Source organism: Hemicordylus capensis, chromosome 6 (genome assembly GCF_027244095.1).
Source record: "Hemicordylus capensis ecotype Gifberg chromosome 6, rHemCap1.1.pri, whole genome shotgun sequence".
NCBI classification, from domain to species: Eukaryota; Metazoa; Chordata; class Lepidosauria; order Squamata; family Cordylidae; genus Hemicordylus; species Hemicordylus capensis.
Genome location: NC_069662.1, coordinates 98,619,724 through 98,643,859, shown reverse-complemented (window position 1 = coordinate 98,643,859; position 24,136 = coordinate 98,619,724). Strand labels below are relative to the sequence as shown.

Below are 24,136 nucleotides of genomic sequence, written 5' to 3'. Positions count from 1 at the left end.
TTCATTGATTTTTAAAAGTAGCCACAGATGTTAAAGAGCAGACATTGACTGGGAGAGCATTCCAGAGCTTAGGGGCAACAACAGAAGGCTCTGTCCTGCATGCAGAACAACTTAGCCTCTTGCAACATTGGCATATGGACCAAGTAGTGGTGTGCACGGAACCGGTTGGCCCGGTTCGGTTCGAGTCCAGACTGGACTCGAACCAGACCGGCCAAGTTGGGTCTGGCCCCCACCAAACCGCTGGACTGGTCTGCACATCCCTAGGACCATGCCCCCTCCCTGTTTCCAAGTCTCTCAACAGTTTAAAGCCAGTGTGGTTTGCTGGTTAGAGTGCTGGATGAGAATTGGGTTCAAATCCTTGCATACTCAGCCAGGACTTTCAGGGGATAACCTTAAACTAGATACTCCCTCTCATCCTGACCCACCTCACAGGATTGTAAAAGGTAAAGTGTGCCGTTGAGTCAGTGTCAACTCCTGGTGACCACAGAGCCCTGTGGTTGTCTTTGGTAGAATACAGGAGGGGTTTACCATTGCTGTTTCCTGCGCAGTAGGAGATGATGCCTTTCAGCATCTTCCTATATCGCTGCTGCCCCATAAAGGTGTTTCCCATAGTTTGGGTAATATACCAGCGTGGGTTCGGACCGGCAACCTCTGGCTTGCTAGTTAAGTCATTACCCCACTGTGCCATTAGGTGGCTTTCACAGGATTGTAGTAAGAATAAAAGTAGGAAGAAAGAATCATACACACAGTACCCTGAGCCACTTAAAGGAAGGGCAGGATATAAGTGTCTTGACAAAATACATGTATACATGTGCAAACAACATATTCATATTTATGCTGACCTTTAGCAATAGCACTTAGCACTTACATTTAGCCACATGACACCAATAAATTCATCCCATTCAATGCCATTTATGCCAAACAGAAATAGAAGTCACCTACTAGCAATCAGTTTAGACAATACATACCCACTAATTTGATTTCAAATCAGACAACAGAGTAGCATACATGGAGTCATCCCAGTTTCTTAGGATTTAATAATAAGTGAGCATTTAAAGGGCAGAAGAGCAGTGTTCCCTCTAAGGCTTTCGCATGTGCATATGCACACAAGGTTTTTTTGTGTGTCGGCTCAGTTTATTTTAGATCCCACCCAGGCTGAATCAGGAAGGCCCCACTCTGAATGCATGTGCATGCACACTGCCTTGGTACTGCCACTCAGAACAAAACTAATTTCTGCACACCAATGGAAAAAAATTAGAGGGAACACTGCAAAAAGACAGCTTTAAAAAATCCCTATCAACGGATTTGATCTTATTTTGAGGCATGTCTTTTTAAAAAATCATTTATTCAGCAACAGAATCCCTATCTTATCTCTTAGGCCCACCCTAACCTGCCATCTGGAGAGGGGAATGGACTCATGATAGATAACTGCAACCCTTCCTCCCCAACCCTCAAGGTGGGGCTGCTGTAGGATCATGAAACCTGGAGGGTTGCCAAGTTTGGCTACGGTCAAGCAAACAGGATGTAGGATGCACAGTCTGAAGCAGTTTGTCCACATCCTCAGGAGTCACAAACTGAAAGTGATCCAATCTAATCCTAAAAGAGGAGTTGCTGGACACCTCCACAGTAGACTTTGCAGTAACTGTGGAATCCAGTTCGCCCCAAATACGAGAGATTTTATCTGCAAAAAAGTCATTGAAGATATTACAGCAAGTGACTGATGGTTCCAAGTTCAAATTCAAGGGGTAGGAGGCACATACTAGCCCTCTCACAACCCTAGACAGCTCCGCTGGATGGGAATTTGTGGAAGCAATGTGAGCAGAAAAGAACCACTTCTTTTCCACCCACACTGCCAGAGCATAGATCTTCAAGTAAGCTCTGAGTTGTGATCTGTCAGATTTGCCCTGAGTCTTCCTCCACTTGTGCTCTAGTACCTTGCTGCTTCAGCTCCCATAGTTCTTCCTAATACCACAGAGCTCATTTTGAAGCAGGTCGGAGAGGAGGGCCAGGGAAGCAGTGGAGAGGAGAAGAGGCAAAGACATCCTGGAGATCCGCCGGTCAGGCACAGAGGCCATAAAGCTGCTGCCAGTTGGGGAAACAGAGGGAAAGACAACTAAGTAGCCTATCTGGAACGGAACGGGTTCCAAGGTGGCAGCTTGCACCTCCTGGCCCAGTCTGCGCTTGCACACATGCCACCACCTTAAGAGCAATTGTGTCTACTGCTCTGGTGAGCTCATTGTTCAATGTTTGCACCATGTGCACATCTTCCACCTGACAATGTGACATGTTCTCATACAGTAGATTATTCAGCCAAATGGGCATGGAGAAAATGCTCAGTGCCCCAAAAGGCTTCCACAAGGACCTCCATGCATAGAAGTGGTGACTCACTCCTTTTAGACCAGGGATCCTCAACGTTGGGCCCCCAGATGTTAGTGGACTTCAACTCCCATAATCCCAAGCCCCAGTGGCCTTTGGTTGGGGATTATGGGAGTTGAAGTCCAATAACCTCTGGGGGCCCAGCGTTGAGGATCCCTGTTTAGACCTATGGACCGAGGAGCAGGCCCATCCGCTCTAAACTAGTTCTTGTATCGGAATGTATATTCACCCTGAAATCCAAGTTTTCCAAGTCACCATGACCACAGAAATTGCTAATACATGGCTGTATGGAGAGTTATGGCCTCAGAGATAGCCAAAATGGATCTCATAAAACACATGCAATTTCCTGTTCTCACAGGGCTGAAGAGAACAGTGCTTTGGGGCAGCAGGTGGGGCAGCAGCTTTGACCCAAGAGCAGCCGAAGCTTCCTGGGGATGCCGAGAAAACTGAGTGGAGTAGAGGAAATTGGTAAGAGAGAAGAAAGAAAATATTTATTTATATTCCACCTCATCATATAAAATCTCAAGGCGGCTAACAAAAATTAAAGTATATGAAATACAGCATTACTGTATACACCTTAAAAGTCAGCATATCATAACCAGTAAAGAGAGGGTTATATTAAATGACCACAGTATCAGACCAAGCACAGCAGAATGAAGGCGCAGAACCAAAAGGCAAACAAGATAGGGAGGGAGTGAACAACCATGGCGAAAGAATTCCACAGTCTGGGGGCAATAACAAAGAAGGCATGTCTTGTGTGCATAACAACCAAGCCTCCCTTAGTGTCAGCATGTGGTCTTGTATGGTGGGCAATCATTTGAGGGAAAGGATGGCCCTTCCCATACGTGGGGCCTAAGCTGTTAAGGGCTTTAGAAATCATCACCATCACCTTGAATTGGGCCCAGAAACACACAGGCAGCCAGTACAGCTCTTTAAGGATAGAAGTAATATATTCTCACACTGCAGTCCCATTAAGAACCTTTGTGGCTATGTTTTGTACTAGCTGAAGTTTCCAAATACTTTACATAGGCAGCTCCATGCAGAATGCATTACAGTAGCCCAAATGCGACATTACTAAGGCATGGGTAACTGCAGCCAGATCTGCTCTCTCCAGGAATGATGCAGGAACATAGCCCTATTCACACATTATGTTCAACACTCATGCAGTCTGTGTACAGTGTATACAGGTATAGATCTGTACACAGGTACAATTATTCACATGGAGCCAGTTCAGATGATACTGCTAAATGCACAGTTAGTATATCTGTGGTTTTTTATACCTACTTGGAAAACAAATTCAGATGAACAGATCAATGTGGATAGAGTGGATGATCCTATCCTGGGCTCTGCTGTTTTTACAAATTGAACTCAATGGTTTTGGAAGGGAAACACCCGTTAGCAGTATAGACGATCATCTAATCACATGATAATGGCTACCCCACATTTTAAATCTTACATTATATCTCGTATTTACATCCTGGGTAGAGAATGTATGTTTTTCAGTTCAAATGATCATTTGTACACGTGTAGATGAATCTAATAATGCACTGAAAGTATCATTTGGACTGGCCCATGTTCACACAGAAACATGCACAAATGCACAGACATCTGAAAACACGTACAACATAAGACCTATACAGACATGTTGAACACTTGTACAATGAGGGTACAGTATACATGGGTACAGATCTGTACACAGGTACGGTCAGAGGCATATCTAGGGAAAATAGCGCCTAGGGCAAGCACTGAAATTGCGCCCCCTGTCCAAACATCTGACACCCATCTTTCAGATAAGGTTACCATAATATCAGCTGAAAAATACAAGTCAAGCTCGTTAATCTTTTAATATTTCAAAAACTATTTAGCATTGGACGTAGCCAGACCAAAAAATGCTGGAAAACTACGAATTTCAGTATGCTGGGGCTCATGAAATACCCAAATACTATGTGGAGTTGTTCTTGGAATACTAAACAGAAGTGCCTGTCTAATTCTCTACTATGCATTGTAGCATCACTATTACGTAAGTATTAAAAATAAATGGAGAATTTGGCTTTTCCCAGATACTCTGAAAATAATTAAAGGATATGAAGAGTAAACTGTGTCACTGCTTAGAATATATTCTAGTATTTCAGAAAGACAGTTAAAATGAGAGAAAGAGAGCAAGAAACTCCCAATGGCCTTAATACTAAGGATTTCACACAGATTCAAAGACAAACTCTCCATTAAATAGCCATATTATTAAGGCATCACATTTAATTCACTTATCACAAGAAGCAAATGAATACAATCCTAGCTTATAAGCATCAGCTCAGTATTCACAAGCCCTGATTCTCTGTACATAGTTCCAAACTAAATATGTGTACAGTGACTTATATTATATTAATTTTTAATATATTTTTACTTGTAGCCCCTTCGGAGGGCTTCCTAAAGGCTGTGGGGGGGTCTGCAAAGGTTCCTCCTCTCCACGCTGGCCTCTAGGGCCTCACAGGGACCATCTGAGCATGCATCCTGGCCATTTTTAAAAATATATATATTTTTAAAAATGGCCGCTAAAAACAAAATGGCTGCCACGCATGCTCAAATGGCCTCTGTGAGGCCTGGCCTGGCCTAAGGCCTCACAGAGGCCATTTGAGCATGTGCAGTGGCTATTTTGTTTTTGGTGGCCATTTTTTTTAAAAAAAAATTAATTTTAGAAAATGGCGCCCCCCCTTCAAGTGGTGCCCGGGGCATGTGCCCTGCCTGTCCCACCCTAGATACGCCCCGGGTACTGTTATTCACACATTGTGCTGAACCCAGGTACAGCACTATACTTCCTATCTTTACCATGCATCTGAGGGATATGTATCCAGGTTCACTTTCAGAGGTACAGTCATTTGTACAAACAGATTTATGAGTGCACAGATATCTGTACATTCATACAACACAAGCCCCCTTCAGTCATCATAGAGTGTAGCAGTGCTCACAGTTACAGCTCGGAAAGAGGGGAGGAAGTCCCACCCTGCTGCCTTCACTCACCCCCTCCTGCTGGCCACTCACCGTTACAGTTGTTTGTCTGAAGGGGGAAGTGCCATAAACGTGATGGCTGTCACTTCCGTGAGTAGCAAACTCAGGTGATCCAGTTTGCCGCTTATGGAAGCACCGACCATCATGGTAATGGCGCTTCTCTATTCAGACAAACGGAACTCTATGAGCAGCTGGCTGGAGCGAATGAGTGCCAGCGGTGAGACGGGACTTCCTCCCTGCTTTCTGAGCTGTAACCATTAGCATCACTACACTATATAGCGCCTGAAGAAGGCTGTACAAGACTCATGTATCTGAATAGGGTTCATATCTAGAAAGAAGGAAAAACTTGAGGCTGAGGGAATTCCATGAGAGAGAATTGTTTAGGTTTAGACTGGAGAATGAAAAAGGTGTGGACAGAGACACTGTTTGGAGTAAGGATTAAGCAGATAATGAAGTTGGGGGGGGGCGCGATGACGTGAAGTGGGATGTGGTGAACAGTGGTTCCAGTTCCAGTGAGTGTGGCTGCTTGGGGCTAAGGAGGATGGTACATCTTGTGTGAGATAATTTGCAGGTTTCTGGACATCTGCCTGTTGCAAACCTTTTAAAAGGAAGACTAAAGTGTACTTGTTAAGAATGTGAATAAAAATTTTATAGTTTTGTAATGTGATTGTAGGAAATAGTGTGTGTGACTATAGCCTGGTATATGACACGACTATTGGCCTGCTTAACAAATGAACAAAGGAATGAGAAATGTGCCAGAAATTCTCCGGACTCCTTTTTCTACTCAGAATGCTCTGTGTGCATTTTTCCCACACAGTCTGCAGCGTAATTCACATCAACTGAAAGGTAATTCCAGCACCATATTTATCAAGGTGGTGAAGGATAGCCCAGAGATCAAAAGGGAATAAAATTGACCTTGATGGCAGAGGGAGGGAAACCATCAGGCAGGTTCTGCATAGTCACAAACAGTTGTTATGAACATAGTAAGCAATTGTATTTTAAACATGTGCCCTTTGGAGAGTGCTGCCTTTGGTTCGGTGACTACAGCATGCAGTGCAGTTGATTAGTACTTTCTTGACTCTTCAGCCTCATGTACCGTATTTACATGAACAGAAGATGACTCTGAATTTAAGATGATCCCCTTAAAAATACATGTTAAATACAGGCTATATCTGAATTACTTGAAAGGAAGAAAACTTTGATTTTAAGATCTCCCCCTCATTTGCCACCCCAATTTCTACCATCAAAGAACTGGGGGGGGGGGCACACCTAGTATTGGATTCAGGTAAATACAGCACTTTCTGCCCTTAGCAGATTCATGGCAGCTTAGTGGCTTTCCTCACTTAGCACTGAGTACTATACAGCAAGCACAAAAGTGGAACAAATGTTCCACACAGCTTTGAAGCCTAACATATACTCCTTATGCCTGTTTTTAATTGCTCCCTGCTCTGAGCCCTAGGGAAGGGGTGAACCGGACATGCAAATAAATACTGTGGCAATGAAACATTAAATCAAGAGCCCTCTATGCAGAAGAAAGAACTCTTATGTCTATAGGAGAATGATGAAAATCAAATAACTAAATCTCAGATAACCCCTTTTCAGAATCCGAAGGCAAACATGCCTCTCCAAGTCAAAAACAAAAAATGTCCATAGGCCAGAAACTGAATGTTTCTCCAGCTGTTGCTTGCAGTATTCCTTTTCATGGTCTCTGAGAAAGTGTGGACCCTCAGCTGCTGCTTGTCTTCCAGCAGTGGATCATTCCTAGAATCCATCATTTGCCACCCTTCAGGGGGCCCCCAACACCATCTGAGAAACTTAGGTACTACATTCCACTGGGAGGAACTATACCAAAAATAAATAGGCTGGTGATTTAACAATGTGTTTCATCCCTCAAAGCAGTGAGGCTCTTTTGCAGTACAGGTGTGCATATTTTTGTGAACATATTATTCATTGCAGAATTTTGAAGCCTGATTCACACGATCAGTTAATAGCCTAGGCATGTGCCAATGTTCTCTAATGGCCCCACCACAAACTTTTTTTAAAAAGCAAGTTCTTGTGTGCTCTGTTTGGGTGTCTATTCATAAAGGTGAATCCAGTGAGGATTTCCCCTTTATGAGTAAAGGGGCAGGGGGGCTTCCAAGAGCTAAAGGGTATGGGAGGGGAGTCAGGTCTACTTACTTTAATCTGTGGCAGTCAAGTTGAGGGCGGTGGCATCAGCGTTGGCAGCGGTGGTGGTTCCCCCCACCCTGCCGGCCTCCTCCAGAGTAGCACAGGCCAGCTGCGCCTGGTTCGGGCCCCCGCACATGCATGGAGGCCTGAACTGTGCTGGAGAAACTGTGCTCTTCTTAGAAGAGTCTTGCTGGATCAAGCCCAAAGTCTATCCAGAATCCTGTTTCACACAGTGGCCAACCAGATGACTCTGGGGAGCCCACTGGCAAGAAGTGAGGACACGCCCTCTCCTGCTGTTGCTCCCCTGCCACTGGTATTTAGAGGCATCTTGCCTCTGAGGCTGGAGGTGGCCTATAGCCCTCAGACTAGTAGCCATTGATAGACCTGTCCTCCACGAATTTGTCTAAGCCCCTTTTAAAGCCATTCAAGCTAATGGCCATCACCATATCCTGTGGCAGAAAATTCCATAGGTTAATTATGCGCTGTGTGAAAAAGTACTTCCTTTTGTGGGTTATAAATTTCCCAACCTTTAGTTTCATGGGACTGAAGGCCTGAGAAGGCCTGAATTGGGCCACAGCTGACCAGGGCTACTCTGGAGGAGGCATGGGGAGGAGGAACTGCCACTACTGCCGCCGTGGATTAAAGTAAGTAGCCCTGACTGACTCACCTCCCACATCCTCTAGCTCTAGGAATGCCCCTTGCCCCTTTCCTCATAAAGGGGAATCCTCACCAGATCCCCCTTTATGAGTAGACCCCCAAACCACTCCATGAACCAGTTCAAACTGGTCCAGCAGTTCGACTGGAACCGGCCTAGCCAGTTCTGTGCACATCCCTACCTTAGGAAATATGAACTGAAGTGATTGTTAACAGATAGCCATTTCCCATCTCTGAAAGACCCCTGACACAGGGGAGAGGAACTGGTTTTGTGGTAGAAAGCATAAATTGTCCCCTTTGCTAAGCAGGGTCCTCCCTTGTTTGCATTTGGATGGGTGACTATATGTGAGTGCAGTAAGATATTCCCCTTAGGGGATGGAGCCATAGCTCAGTGGAAGAGCATCTGCATGCTTGCATATGCATGTTTGCATGCAGAAGGTCCCAGGTTCACTCCTTGGCATCTCCAGATAGGGCTGGGAGAGACTCCTGCCTGAAACCTTGGAGACCTGTTGCCAGTCAGTGTAGCCAATACAGAGCTAGATGGACCAATGGTCTGACTCCATATAAGGCAACTTCATCTGCTCTTCCAAATATTTCTCCCTGATTTTGAGCCAATGGTGCCCTACATCCAAATGAAGAGTTCCACACAGGGAATGCTTCCATGCAGGGCTGGCCATAGGGGTGGGCGAACCGGGCAGTCACCCAGGGCATCTTCCTGAAGAGGGCACTAAGCTGAACTTGGTAGCTCACTGTTTGTTGTGTGTAGTGTCTGCAATGAGCTAGAGAGAGAAAGGGAAGAAAACTGAAAAAGAAGCTGCAGAAGGCCTGTGAGTCTTCACTGTGATCCTGGAACTGGAACAGGAGAGCACAGTCAGGCAGCAAATTACTGAGAAGTTAATGGCCATTGCTGGGAAACCCTGGGAATAGTTGGGCTTGTTGGACTACTTGGTTTTACACTAGCAACACAACTCAACTAATTAACCCTGATTAATTAGCCAGGGTGGGGCACCAAAGGCACCCCTTGCTCAGAGAGTATTACACTGGCACAATAATGCCAGTACAGTTAAGATGAGTTGTTTTACCATTCTGCCATTATAAGCCCTGGACATTCTATTTTATTCTAAGGTTGGCCCTGCTTTTGCTTGTGCACGAAAGGCCGACTCTATTTTCTTCCCTTCTCTCCGCAGTCACTTGTCACAGTTGCCTTCCAAAAATATGTCTTTGAGGAATTCACAACCCTCAGGAACATATTTTTTTGGGGAAGCATCAGTGGCTGCAGAGGGAAGGGAGAATCACCACAAATTTTCCTTTCCTTCTGTGTATGTTCCCCAGTTCTTAGTCTGGATGTAGGCCAGTGTGCCTATTATTTATTATTATTATTATTATTATTATTTTTACATTTATATCCCGCTCTTCCTCCAAGGAGCCCAGAGCGGTGTACTACATACTTGAGTTTCTCTTTCACAACAACCCTGTGAAGTAGGTTAGGCTGAGAGAGAAGTGACTGGCCCAGAGTCACCCAGCAAGTCTCATGGCTGAATGGGGATTTGAACTCGGGTCTCCCCGGTCCTAGTCCAGCACTCTAACCACTACACCACGCTGGCCTAGAGCATATTAACACACACACATCCTATCATATGGAGTTTTCACAGACAACAGGCTTTACTGTGGGTTTTCTGCGAGGCTTTACTATGAGTTCAAAGTTTCAAAAAAAAACTTGACACAAAAAGTGGATTTTTTTGACTCCAAATATAAATCGGGCTACAATCTAATGCACAATGAAAAATCCGAATTGTGTGTGAAGTGCTCCCTGATAGCTTGCAGGGATTTGGGGGTAAATTTGGCCAATATGTGAACACATACTTCCATTCCAGAGAAGATGCAAACTAAAACTGGGTGTGAAAAACTTCCTGCAGAATGCAATGTCTCCACTAATCCTGCAACACCAGCCATACTAATGTAAATTTTACACCAACTATGGACACCTCTTTGACTCATAATTCATCACAAATGCTGTCATAAATTCTGTATGAATGGTAGCCCCTTGTCACAGATTTTAAATGAAAGACCAGAAGGTCTGGTCTTGGAACTCATTGAACTACTCTTGGTAACTTGGTCGTTGGGGAGGAGAGCTGGTCTTGTGGTAGCAAGCATGAATTGTCCCCTTTGCTAAGCAGGGTCCACCATGCTTTGCATTTGGATAGGTGACTTCATGTGAGCACTGCAAGATATTCCCCTTAGGGGAATGGACCATAGCTCAGTAGAAGACCACTTGCTTGCATGCAGAAGATCCCAGATTCAATCCCTGGCATCTACAGGTGGGACTGGGAAAGACTCCTGCCTGAAACCTTGGACTGCTGCTACCAGTCTGTGTAGGCAATACTGAGCTAGATGGACCAATGGACTGAATGGTATAAGGCAGCTTCCTATGTTCCTATATACCAATCATCAGTTCATTGCTTACCCTGCATAGTTTTGCTTTTCAGCAATAGAGAATGAATGATGGAGCTGGTCTCTGAGTTGGTATTGGAGTCACCCAGACTCTTTGTGCTGGGGGACTTCACTATCCATTGTGAGGCTGACTTGTCTGGTGCAGCTCAGGAGTTCATTTTGGCCATGACAACTATGGGCCTATCCCAATTAGTTTCTCAACCAACTCATGTTGCCAGCCACACACTCGATTTGGTCTTTTGTTTGGATCAGGAGGGTGTTAAGTGGGTAGGGGATCCAGTGGTTTTCCCATTATCATGGATGAACCACTACCTGGTTAAGGTGGCTTCACAGCCACAATCCACCCCTGCAGGGATGGTGGACCTATTAAGATGGTCCACCCGAGATGGCTCCTGGATCCTGTAGGATTTTAAAAAACCTTGGAGGGTTTTAATGTTGGTGCTACCAGTGATTCTGTCGATGCCTTGGTGGGAACCTGGAACGGAGAACTCAATACAGTGGTGGTAGACACAGTTGCTCCTAGGTGTCCCTTCCGGCCAGCTTCAAAAATGGCCCCTTGGTATACAGAGAAGTTGTGGGGGCTGAAGCAGCAGGGTAGGCAACTGGAATGCAAGTGGAGGAGAACTTGGCTAGAATTTGACAGGATACAGAATAGGATCCATTTGAAGGTTTATGCGGCAACGGTGTATGCAACAAAACCCCCAATTTTGCTCTGCACACATTGCACCTGCAGGTTCACTTTCAGCAGAGCTATCCTGAGTTCTGAGTTGTGAGTTTAATTTCTGCTCCTCCTTATTTAGACCAGTTTCTGGAGACTTTGTTCTGCTGTAACACTTTTAATGGTTCTTTGTGGATAAAATTTCCTGTATTTGGGCTGACTTGAACTCCACTATTTCTGCAAAGTCTGTGGAGGGTGTGTGTAGCAATTCCTCTTGCAGTATTAGATTGGATCAGTTCAATCTGTGATTCCTGAGGATATGGACAGACTGCTTGGGGTGGTACGGCCTACCACTTTTTCTCTGGATCCTTGCCTTTCTTGGCTGTGTCTATCTAGCCTAGTTAATATCACAAATGCATCACTGAGGGAGGGTAGGGTGCCTCCTTGTTTGAAGAATGCAATGGTTAGACCGCTTCTTAAGATGCCTTCCCTGGATCCCTTAGCACTGGATAGTTATAGGCCAGTCTCCATTCTCCCATGGTTGGGCAAGGTGGTTGGGAGAGCAGTGACCGACCAGCTCCAGGCATTTTGGGGAGGAAACTGATTATATAGACCCTTTTCAAACTGGCTTTAGAGCTGGCTATGTGATTGAGACAGCCTTGGTTGGCCTGATGGATGACCTTTACCAGAGAATCGACAGAGGGAGTGTGACTCTGCTGGTTCTTCTGGATCTCTCAACAGCGTTCAGTACCATTGAGTATAGTACCCTTCTGGATTGCCTGGAGGAGCTGGGGATAGGGGGGCACTGCTTTGCAGTGGTTCTGCTCCTATCTCTCAGGTAGATTCCAGATGGTAGAGTTTGGTGAAAGTTGCTCCTCAAAACAGGAGCTGTTATATGGTATCCCTCAGGGCTCCATTCTCTCACCAATGCTTTTTACTATCTACATGAAACCACTGGGAGAGTTCAGCAGCAGATTTGGTGCAGGGTATTATTGGTATGCTGATGACACCCAAATTTACTTCTCCTTATCATCATCATCATCATCATCATCATCATCATCATCATCATCATCATGATGAAATGGCATTCATTCCCTAAATGCCTGTCTACAGGCAGTAATGGGCTGGATGAGAGATAACAAATTGAAGCTGAATCCAAGCAAGATAGAGGTGCTCATTGTAGGAGATTGGAATTTGAGGGATGAGTTAGATCTTCCCGTGCTGGATGTGGTTACATTCCCCCAGAAGGAACTGGTACGCAGCTTGGGAGTACTCTTGGATCCAGGCCTCACCCTGGTACTTCAGGTGGAGGCTATGGCTAGGAGTGCTTTTTATCAGCTTCGGCTGATCCGACAGCTGCGTCCATTCCTTGAAGAGAATGACATCAAAACAGTGGTGCATCAGCTGGTAACCTCCAAGCTTGACTACTGCAATATGCTCTATGTGAGGCTGCCTTTGTACATAGTTCAGAAACTTCAGTTAGTTCAAAATGTGGCAGCCGGATTGGTCTCTGGGGTAACCCAGAGGGACTATATTGATTGATTGGTTGATTAAGTGCCATCAAGTTGGTGTCGACTCTTAGCGACCACATAGATAGATTATCTCCAAGAGACACTATATTAGGCCTGTTTTAAAACAGTTGTACTGGCTGCCAATATGTTTCCAGGCAAAATGCAATGTGCTGGTTATTACCTTTAAAGCCCTGAATAGCTTAGGTCCAGGTTACCTTAGAGAGTGCCTTTTTCTGCATAATCCCCAATGAATGTTAAGGTCATCTGAGGAGATCCGTCTCCTATTACCATCAGTATGTCTGGTGGTGACTCAGAGGCGGGCCTTCTCTGTAGCTGCTCCTGGGCTGTGGACTGCACGCCCAGCAGAAATCCATAGTTTGAGTTCATTGCTGGCCTTCAAGAGAGCCCTTAAAACCTATCTGTTTGGCTTGGCCTTCCAGGGTTTTCAAATTGTTTAAAATGTTCTAATTGTTATTGGTTTTTAACTGTTTTAAAGATTCGTTTGTATTGATTGTTTATAAAATGACTGCTTTGCGGGTTTTGTTTTTGTTGCTATGCACAATTCAGAGCCATTTGGAGGGGGCGGTATATAAAAGTAAATGATGATGATGATGATGATGTCAGGTGTTAAGCATAAAAATGAAGCCCTGTGGATGTCTCTGTTGGACAAGGGCACCAAGGCCCTGTTAGTTATCCACATCTGTGTGTATCGATAGTGCCTTGAACACAAAACACCAGTACTGAGCTGCGATTTAAATGCTTAAACAGAATGTTTAATGAAAAACACGCTATACCAACAGAGTCTCTTTTAATGGATAATCCTGTTATGATTTGCAGTGAACCAACATTGGCAGTTGTTTCAGATGATTATTTCTCTTGTGTCACAGTGTATTAAGAAAGTAATGCTTCACAGCTACGTGGGGACAATTTCACTCTCAAGGACACTAGGCATGCCTTTGGCACAGCACAAGAGGGATGATAATGCAATCTCACTGAGTATTTTGAAATGAAGCCAGTTAATAACTTCAGTGCTGATCATATTACCTGCTCCCCCTCCCTTCAAGCTCTGGTGGAAATGGATAGGCTTCATTGATCACACACACACACACACACACACACACACACACACACACACACACACAGCATCTATCGTTGCAGTACCATTGGTCCATATCGAATCCTCTTGCAAAGTAACGTACAGTATATCAAAAGAGTCAGTTCATGGTATAGAATTCCCAACACATTTTCTAGTCCTAATGCAGACAATTGCAATCAAGAGGGTGTTTAATTTACTACTGATGCTGCCAAAGAGAGTTATTAAGAGATCTTACTAGAGCAGATATTGTTTTTCTGTAGTAGTGCAAATTAATTATTTTGGAAAGCAATTCAGATATTGGCTTAAAAGGAGCCTCTCTGGAGAGTCAAACAGGTGCAGAGGCAGTAACATCTGACCCAATATGCTCACAAATACAGCTGCCACTTCCTGGCACTGAAGTAAGTGAATGTGATGGTATCATATATTTGTGCTGGAATATTTCTGACCAATGTCCAATATTAGTTTTTTGGGCAAGATTCTCAAGTGTGTGGTGACAACCAAACTCCTGGTGGTTCCAGATGAAGCTAATTGTTGAGATCTATTTCATTCTGGTTTTCAGATCAGCTGTGGGACTGAAATTACAACATATTACTCCATTATGCCAGTCCATTTCTAAAGGCAATTACTGATTATCACCTTTAAAGCCCTACCTAGCTTGGGAGTAGGATATCTAAAGGACTGTCTCCTCCAATATACAGGAGTCCTGCCCATCCACTGATATCATATTCTGCCACTATCCAAAGTACAATTGGTGGGCATGTGAGAGAGGATCTTCTTTGTAGTAGTGACCAGGCTTTGGAATTCCCTACCCAAGCAATCTCTGTGCCCACCTCCCCTATGATCTTCTGTCATAAGGTTAAGATCTTCCTCTTTCGCTAAACCTATGATCTGTCTGAGTTGCCTTCCTCCTCTTCTCTTCAGCCCTGAGAGTGTTTTTTAACCTGCATTGTATTTTTTTTTAATTGGCTCACATCCATAGCAGAATTCCTAGGATGTGCAGGAGAGGCTGCTCTTAGCCAGAGTGTTCACAGCAGAGTGTGCTTGTGTGGGAAGGTGGAGAGGAGCAACAAGCAATATTTGCAGATCTCTCCTGCCTTCAGAAGTACTCTTTGCCTTCCAGGAATATGTCCCTGAGGGCTGCTCAGTTGCATAGGAAGACTGCCTGCAAGTATGCAGCCTCTTGTTGTGTTCTCAGAATGCTGCTCTACATGTCAGCCATTGTGTTCTGTCAATTTGCGATGTTAAGTTTTCTTGTGTGCTAGCTGCCATGGATATCTATTTAAGGCTGAAGGGTGGGATAGAAACTATTTCATATCATCATCATCATCATCATCACCACCCACCCACATGTTCCACTGCATTAGGGAAGTGGAGCAAGAACTACACTCTCTCAGAGAGGCTGCTATAGAGCTCGGCCAAAGGCTTGTCCTGCAGCCGAGCATGCACAGAGCATTTTCATTGCTCTCCCCTCCTTCCAAATGCATTTTCTGGCTTCCAGAAATATGCCCCTGAAGGACATGCAGGCCAGGGAACAATTTTATTATTCCTTTTGCTCTGTAATCTGCTTTGAGAACTTTTGTTTCATTTCGTTTCATTAACAGGTGATATATTAATGTCAAACAGGATCCAGACTAAGTTAGTCATGATTAAGTACCACTGAAATGAATGAGACAAGTTAGTCATAACTAACTTAAGTCCCATTAATTCAATGTGACTTAATTATAACTAACTTAACCTGGATCCTGTCCATTCTGCCTTGCTAACTGAGCTGTCCCCTGCTAACTAAGCAAAGAGGCGTCTTTTAAAAATGGTGATTCTCTTTATTTAGCAAGGGGAGAGCAACTGACCTTATCCATCCCCAGCACAGCATCCCTTCAGTGGCTGTTGCTGGTGTCTATCTTATGTTTCTTTGTTAAATTGTGAGCCCTTTGGAGACAGGGAGCTATCTATCTATATAATTCTCCTAAATGTACATGTCACTAATCCCATGCATGGCAGCTCTCGTGAGAGTTTGCGAGCAGCTGCCTGGGGAACAGCGACGGGGAGAAAATGGCAGCAGCGGCCAGCTGGCGGGGAGGGAAAGCACTGCTGGAGGGTGGGAAGGGAAAGCTCCTGCAGCCCAGCCTGGCCACCAGGAAAGGAAAACGCTGGTCATGCTGGCGGACGAGGCAAACCGCCGCCTGCGGGTAGGGAGGGAAGCCAAGTACAGCATGGACTGGGGCTGAAGGGGTGGGGGAGGGTGGATAACAGACTGGGGCTGAAGGGAGGGGGTGGGAAATGACCCCTAGGGAAAACTAGGGGCACAGATGGTCTGCGCCAGATCAGCTAGTTTATTTTATTTATTTATATCTATGTAAACGGCTTTGGGAATTTTTGTTGAAAAGCAGTATGTAGCTATTCATCATATTCATATTCGTATTCTAAATAATAATAATACATCTTGATATAAGATTTTGACTTCATATGTTAGAAGTTCTACCATCTCATTTAATGTAGCCTCTATTGGCTACATAACGTATCACTTGCAGTAGGATGTACTAACTGTTTTCACTCAGCTGATTTGTTTCATTTTCATGAAGCCAGGGTAAACAAAATCAAGGGGAATTACACGAGTCTGAATTAAATGAGAGTAAATTTAATTACAGCGTTAAACCAATCTAAATTGAAAGTACAGCTTTCCGAGGATAGCAGGCATAATTAGGATTGCAGTAAAGGCTCAGATGTGTGACATGCAGTCCATAGACAGAATTATTTTCTCTGGCTCCAAACCCATTATGGAAGTGCCACATTGTCCCACATACTTACCTCTAGAACCACTGAGGCACAATTTACTGGGAGATAACATAATATCATTAAATTATAATGAGCTCTGGTGTGGAGAGCCACAGGAAAGCCTTTCTGATCTCCAAGTTCCTTCTGTAATATTTACTGAGGTCCTTTCTGAGTTCCTGCCACATGTCCTAGTTTGTTTCTCATGACAATATCAGGTAGTGACAGTTCTATAGAGACAAAGCATCAGCTCATTGCATACTAGACAGCAACCCAGGAACATAGGAAGCTGCCATATACTGAGTCAGACCGTAGGTCCATCTAGCCCAGTATTGTCTACACAGACTGGCAGTGGCTTCTCCAAGGTTGCAGGCAGCAATCTCTCCCAGCCCTATCTTGGAGATGCCAGAGAGGGAACTTGGAACCTTCTGCTCTTCCCAGAGTGGCTCCATCCCCTAAAGGGAATATCTTACACATCAAGTCTCCCATTCATATGCAACCAGGGTAGACCCTGCTTAGCTAAGGGGACAAGTCATGCTTGCTACCACAAGACCAGCTCTCCTCTCCATATGGCTCAGCTTATTGCCAAGTTCCCCTCTCCCCGAAGGGAGAACATTGGGCTGGTTTGGATGAGATTTCCACTAGCACATGTGATAAAGATGGGGTCGTACCAAGAGTGTGCCTGCTGTGTCACAGAAGATATCTTGGGCATCCCTTAATTGTGTGAGAGGGATATTCATCTGAATCATCCCTCTACTCACTTTAAACAAGTATTGGGGATGCATGTATAGGGACCCCTGTTTGGGATAAAGGGATGCTCAAGAACATAAGACTCGGGATGTCCTCCCGTGACATCAGGGCAGCCGTGCTCTCAGTGTGACCCCATCCTTATCGCATGTGCTGGCAGACATCGCATCTGAAGCAGCCCAATATTCTGATTTAGATTTGTGAATTTAGAACTCTCTATTCTTCTATGCTCTAATGAGTAACTTCAGGATGGAATACATTGCAGAAACTATAGAGATCAAAGGATCAGTGCACAATTCCAGTTTTGACATCACACTAGTATTTCTTTAGGGTAAATGTCTTTAGAGTCAAACTGAACTTGGAATTGAACAGAAAATTGTGGGGGAAACAGTTAACAGCAGGCTAGAGAGAACAATAACATAGTTAGAAAAACCATAGAACCTGCCTGATGGCTATTTAAGAATATTACATGGGAGGCGCAGATGGTGCATAGCTGTCTGAGAGGGGAACGTGATGTAAAAGAAGCAGAACAGTATTGTGAGTACATGAAGGAGAAGCTGAAAGTTGAAAAGAAGCATAGATTTGTGCACCCAGAGTGCCAGATGGCTGCTTTTTTTGTGTAGTGTCCCGTAACACTGAATGGTGGCTGAACCTTAGCAATATACTTACAAAACACTGAGGTTATTTATTTATTTGTTTGCTTATTTGTTTGTTTGTTTGTTTGTTTATGTGATTTCTATACCGCCCTTCCAAGGGCGGTCTAGCCAGGAACGTGTATCTCTGCCTTTACAAGCAGGGAAAGGTGCTCCCCACAGCACTGCAGATACAGAGCTGGCCATACTTTACTCACAAATTGATGCGGACACCCACCCACCCTGCGCACACGTGATGTCAGATGCAAGGGTGTGGCTGGTGTGCCAGGTGGGGCACTTTTAAAATGAATGCAGGTATAGTCCTTCACACAAAACCCCATATGTGTGTACAGACATCTGAATTTAACATCTGGGCTCAGATAAAAGCTGTACAAATAATTCTCAAAGTGTGAGGTGAACATCACTGAGGAAGGGGAGGCAGTTGTAAGTTGAGTTTCCCCAGCTAATATTTCTCCCAGCTTGCGTTTGGGGAACCTCAGAGGGCGGCTAATGACTTTCTTGGTACCAGCAGTATTGGCAGGCTCAGATAGGTCCTGTCTTGATTTATAGGATCAAGCTCCTAACTGCTGGCAAACTTTCCTTCTTCCCAGCCTCTGCACCACTTTCAAAACTTGCAAGAGTCAGTTTTGAAAGGGAGCTGGCCTCCACCAGAGTTGTGGGGCAAGGCAGCATTTGGTGCCTTGCCTTAGGCATAGCAGTACTTTGGGCCACCCCTGCTGGTGCTACTTTGTAGGCCCTCTAGGAAGCCTACACACAATATCTATAGCTGCTGCCCAGAGGTGTAGTGCTGCCACCAGCGGCTTGTGTTCAGCCGCCACTAGTGGCCCACAGCCCCTAGCCACACCTCTGCATCTGATGTCATGTGGCTCCATTTTTGAGCAGCTTCAGCCAGAGATGGGTTCCTGGCCTAGCCGGGAACGTGCCTCTCTGCCTTTACAAGCAGGGAAAGGTGCTCCCCGCAGCACTGCAGATGCAGAGCTGGCCGTACTTTACTCGCAAATGGGGCGCGTGGCCATGTTTGTGATGTGGACACCCACCCAACCCGCACGCACATGATGTCAGATGCAGGGGTGTGGCTGGGGTGCCAGGTGGGGCCCCTGGGGCATGCCCTCCGGGTTATTTTAACCTGTTCGTGCAATTGACACTATGCCCTTGCTGGTATCTTACTACCACCACAAGCTGAGGACTTTACTGACCAAATGTGGGGAGGAAGAGAAAAGATGCAGACCAACTGGGTGAAGTGCTGCAGTAACCTAGACTTTTCACCTTGGCTAAGATGATCTCTGCACACCTAGAGCACTCCAATCTTCTTCAACTTTGGATTTAGTTGGATTTAATTCACGACCAGTAGTATGGCGAGCAAGTCCTGTCTTTTTGCTTAGCACTTGCTCACCATATTACTGGTCATGAATTAATCAGAAAAGTTTCCTTTTCTGATGTCTGGAAATGCTCCCAAATAATGGAGTATTACACATGAAAGTCATTTTTGAAACACTTATGTAGCCAGACAAGCAAGTAGAAAACACCACTTCTCTACATAAGAAAAAGACAGTTATATGTGGGACAAATTTTGATCCATTGCTTTAAAACAGGTGTTTTAAAGGCTGATTAAAATGTGATACAAGTATTTCTTGTAACTAACTTGGCAACAGTTACCTCTGCTAACTTGGCAAAGAGGCACCTTTTAATGTGGTGATTCTCTTTATTTAGCAGGGGGAGAGTAACTGGCCCTATCCACCCCCAGCACAGTACCTCCAGTGACTGTTGCTGGTGTCTATCTTATGTTTCTTTTTAGGTTGTGAGCCCTTTGGGGACAGGGATCCATCTTATCTTATTTATTTATTATTTCTCTGTGTGTAACCACCCTGAGCCATGTTTGGAAGGGTTGTATAGAAATCAATCAATCAAATAAATAAATAATAAACTAGTTCTTTATAGTGTTGAAAACTCCCCATTTCACTTTATGCAACTTAGAACCAAACGCTGCAGAACCAATAAGGGCTTGGAGCCCCTTTACATAGATCGTAAACACTGCCCAGGACATCTTTGTAAGTGTAAATAAATTGGAAGAGAATCTGTTCTATTTTATGCTGCCTAATAAAATCAAAGCAAAGATCTACTCTGCTGCCAGTTCTTATGCTTTCTTCCATGACATGCCAACTGTCTATAAAGAAGAGCTTACACATAATCATAATCATGCCAGTTGTATATTATGAGATTACATCAATTTATGGAGTCGTATGAAAAACATAGATCATTTTTTATCATTGTAATAAATAACTGCTGACAGGCGATATTTGGGTGGCAAGTTTGTGTGCTTAAGTTGTTTATCAAAAGTGATCACTCCAACAAATATTTCAGAAATTCCACCCTAAGTTCATAAGTTGGAGAATCAGCCAACTTATCAAGAGCTATTCACCATGTTCTGGGTGGTTGACAAGAACAAATTGATCCTCCCTTCTGTACCTGCAGATAAAAGTAACAGAAGGAGAAGTCTGTAATATTAATTGAAGGAACCTTGGCTCTAGGATGTTACAGAGAAAATAATGTGTGTTAAGAGCACCCCAAATCAACATAGCTTTTTTGTCCTTCCTTTTATGCACACGATCAAGGTCATTACTGAGAAAACTGAGTGAATGTTCCACATTTTAAGTTTATTAAGTTTATTTTTACATGCAAGAGTAATGCTTTAATTTCTGTTAGTGATTGTTGTCCCAGTCCAAAGAGAGTCAAGCCTTTTGTAATCAACTTAGCATAAGTTAGCTGTGACTAACTTGCCCAATTTATTTCAACAGGAGAGAGAAATGACTAATTTACTTCAGATCGAGGCTGTGAATCCAGAAGCAGGAGTTATTTCTTATATTCAAATCTTACACATACATGAAGACAAGATGACAACCTAAGAGCTCAGTCCAAAGCTCTGCAGAGCACTTATGCTCGAACAAAGGCTTCCCGGTTCACTGAAATAAGGACAGTTCTATGCATCCAGCAGGAGATGTATATACAGAGCTGACTATGAAATGGCAATAATCTGGGATGTTCTGTGCATTTTCACATATGCAAACACTGGAACTTGTCTCCATGCCAAGAGTCTCTGGACTGGGGGATTTGTGCTGTGTAATTGAAAACATCAATTTTAGACAATAGTAGTTGGCCCAATAAAATAAAAAAAGAGGTTGATTTATTCAGTGGTAAACAACCACGCCAAGAAAAACGCAGATGTGAGAGCAGCATTCTCGTTTTATTTATGACTTGCTCATTCTTATATAGCGATCAGTTTGACTCCACAAATGTTCATTTCTTTTAAACTGCTATTATGACTCCATCTTCTAACATTTGCCAGCAACTATGTGAAAATATGGGGCTATCTTCCCCAACATTCAATATCATGTAGTAGAGGCAACTCGGTATTATAACCAAACAGGAAAACAGCACACACACACAAAAATGTCAATGAAATCTTGCTATGCCACACACAAATCCAAATGCAATAAGAAAACCATGGGCAGTGTAATATGGAACTTCTTCCTGAGGGCTGACAGAAAAACCAGGTGTTATATGTTAACCAAACTGACAATTTTTTTTAACTGTAATGCTGATCTTAAAATCGTATCTATCTATCTGTCTATCTATCTATCTATCTATCTATCTATAGGACCAGCTCTAAAGTTACATATTTCAGATTTTTTGTGTGTTGTTGTTGTTGTTTATTTACGATCTTAGATCAAATATCAATATACACAGAATATACACAATAAAAAGAGAAAACAATAATGGAAACAAAGTCTAAAATGTCATCAAATATATAAAATCAGGAATCTTTGACAGTAACCGATTGCTGTGCTCTAGCTTCTCTTAGTTTGGTCAATGTATAACAAAATTTAGCAACCGCCAGGGATATTGTTGGGTCCCTGTCTTCTAATAAGCATATAAGAATTGTCTCCACTGAGTGGCTTTGGAGATCTTTCAGATACTGAGATAAAAATAAATCTCTTTCATCAGTATAAAGTGGACAATGTAGCAGTGAGTGCGTCAATGTTTCGGGAGCAGCTCCGCAAAGGCATAGTCTCTCCTCATAGGGTTTTCTCTCAAATTTCCCTACTAGCATCGCTGAGGGTGAAAAGTGCATATCCACAGATATCTCCAAACCCAAACTCTGCAATAGCCAACTCTCTGGCAGTATGTAGGATCAGTTCTTCGTAGGACACTTTCATGTCTGAACAACATTCAGTGAAACTGGATCTTGTCGCCCAGGGGCAATGCTTATTTATTAATTATATATTTAAAATATTTATATCCCTCCCCTCTGATACAATACTACTTGGGGCAGCACACAGAGATAATGGCCCACGTGCCGTGCAGTGTTAGGTGGGGTGGTAATGCTACTGCCCGCACTGTTGCATGGGTCAGAAACAACACTGACACAGTTGCACAAGAGTGCTCTTGCTCAACTGCTGAAAAACTGCATGAATGCAGTTGCATGACGGTATGGTCATTCTTTCCAATGGCTGTGCCATCATGAAACTGTGTTCATGCAATTTTTGACAGTTGCACAAGATTGTTCTTGCACAACTGCACTGACATTGTTTCTGATCCCGCCCCGCCAACAGCACAGGTGGTAGTTGGGTGGACATCCAACTGCACACCCAACACTGCACTGTTTGTGGGCCAATAAACAAATAAAATTACTAAACTTTTACTTGCAAAATTCAATTACGAACAGGACCCAGCTAAAACCAAATTTACAAAAGTTAAATACCTTGGAATACCAGAGCAGCTGATGTCCTCCTAGGGATGAATGATATAAATGAAGGAAGAATACGGCACCATAGCTAGGGGAGCTGGGGGCCCCTCTGGAGCTGGGGTCCCTGGGTTCTTTGAACCCATCTGCTCAATTATAGCTACGGCCTGGAAGAATACTACACCACATAGAGTTTGGAAGCTCTATCTCAATATAGAACCCTGCAGAAAGTACGTGGAAGGCATGCCGTTTCAGAATTGTACTGAAAATATTTATTGTTGACAGGTTTCAGAGCTGAGATGGGGAAATGTCAACTTCTAGGAGCAGGGTTAAAACACATGCCTCCCAAGGCAGTGCCGGACAACATAACCAGGGTTGACAGGAGCTGTAGCTCAGTGTTCGGGCATTTGCTTTACATGCAAAAGGCCTCAGGTCCAGTCCTTGACAAATGAGGGCTAGGAAAAACCCTTGTCTGAAAATCTGCAGAACTGTTTCCAATGTGACAATACTGAGCTAGATGGACCAATGGTATGGGTTGGCAGAAAGCAGCTTCCTAGGTTGCCTATGGTTAGTGGAAGCTCACAAGGGAAGGCAAGTAATTCCACAACTTTGCAAGCCCAGCCAACTATGGTGTTGATGGAATGAGGGTGAGGAACAAGTCATAATTATATTTACTGATAAGAAAACGTGGTGCCAGAATGCCAGAGTGGAGGACCATGAAGCCCGGAGTTCAAATCCCTGCTCAGTCATGAAGACTATTCAGTGACCTTGCCCAGTCAGTCATTATGTCTCAGCCTAACCTACTTCACACTATTGTGGTGAAGGTAAAATACAGAAAAGCCCTTCTAAGCCTTTGATCCTTTGAGAAAGGATGGGACACAAATATGATAGAGAGAAGGGGAGAGAGAGGACGGGTGGGTGGGTGGGTGGGATTTGGAGCTAAATAGGACCCTTAACTCAGAATGGCATTCTTATTTTGTCTTATCTAGCATTCAGGGTTGCAGACAGAGGGAAAGCTTGAAGAGCAATTCCTCAGTTTTTCAGGGTGGGGAGAAAGGCACTTGTTAGGTTGGGGGGTGTTGGTAAAATGAGGGGGGACTCTTTAAATGCTAGGGGGGGATCTGCACTCCTGCACAGCAGCACTTGGTGATGATATAAATGAGCATGAAATTAGGTTTAACTAGAAGCAGCCCTAAAAAGGCAGCATAATGAAGCCCATCTTAATATTTTCAATGGAATCAAAATTATTTAAAGTCCATCATAAAACGGTATCATTTAAAAAAAATGAATGCTTTAAAAAAATGTTTT

The 24,136-nt window shown here is 43.9% G+C and overlaps 1 long non-coding RNA gene across 1 annotated transcript; it reads left to right on the top strand.

The window, feature by feature from the left end:
* Positions 1–2,742: 2,742 nt before the first annotated feature.
* LOC128329548 (uncharacterized) lies at positions 2,743–21,412 on the top strand. Its single transcript, XR_008309696.1, has 2 exons — positions 2,743–2,844; positions 20,883–21,412. It is a non-coding gene; the product is annotated as an uncharacterized LOC128329548 (long non-coding RNA).
* Positions 21,413–24,136: the final 2,724 nt, after the last annotated feature.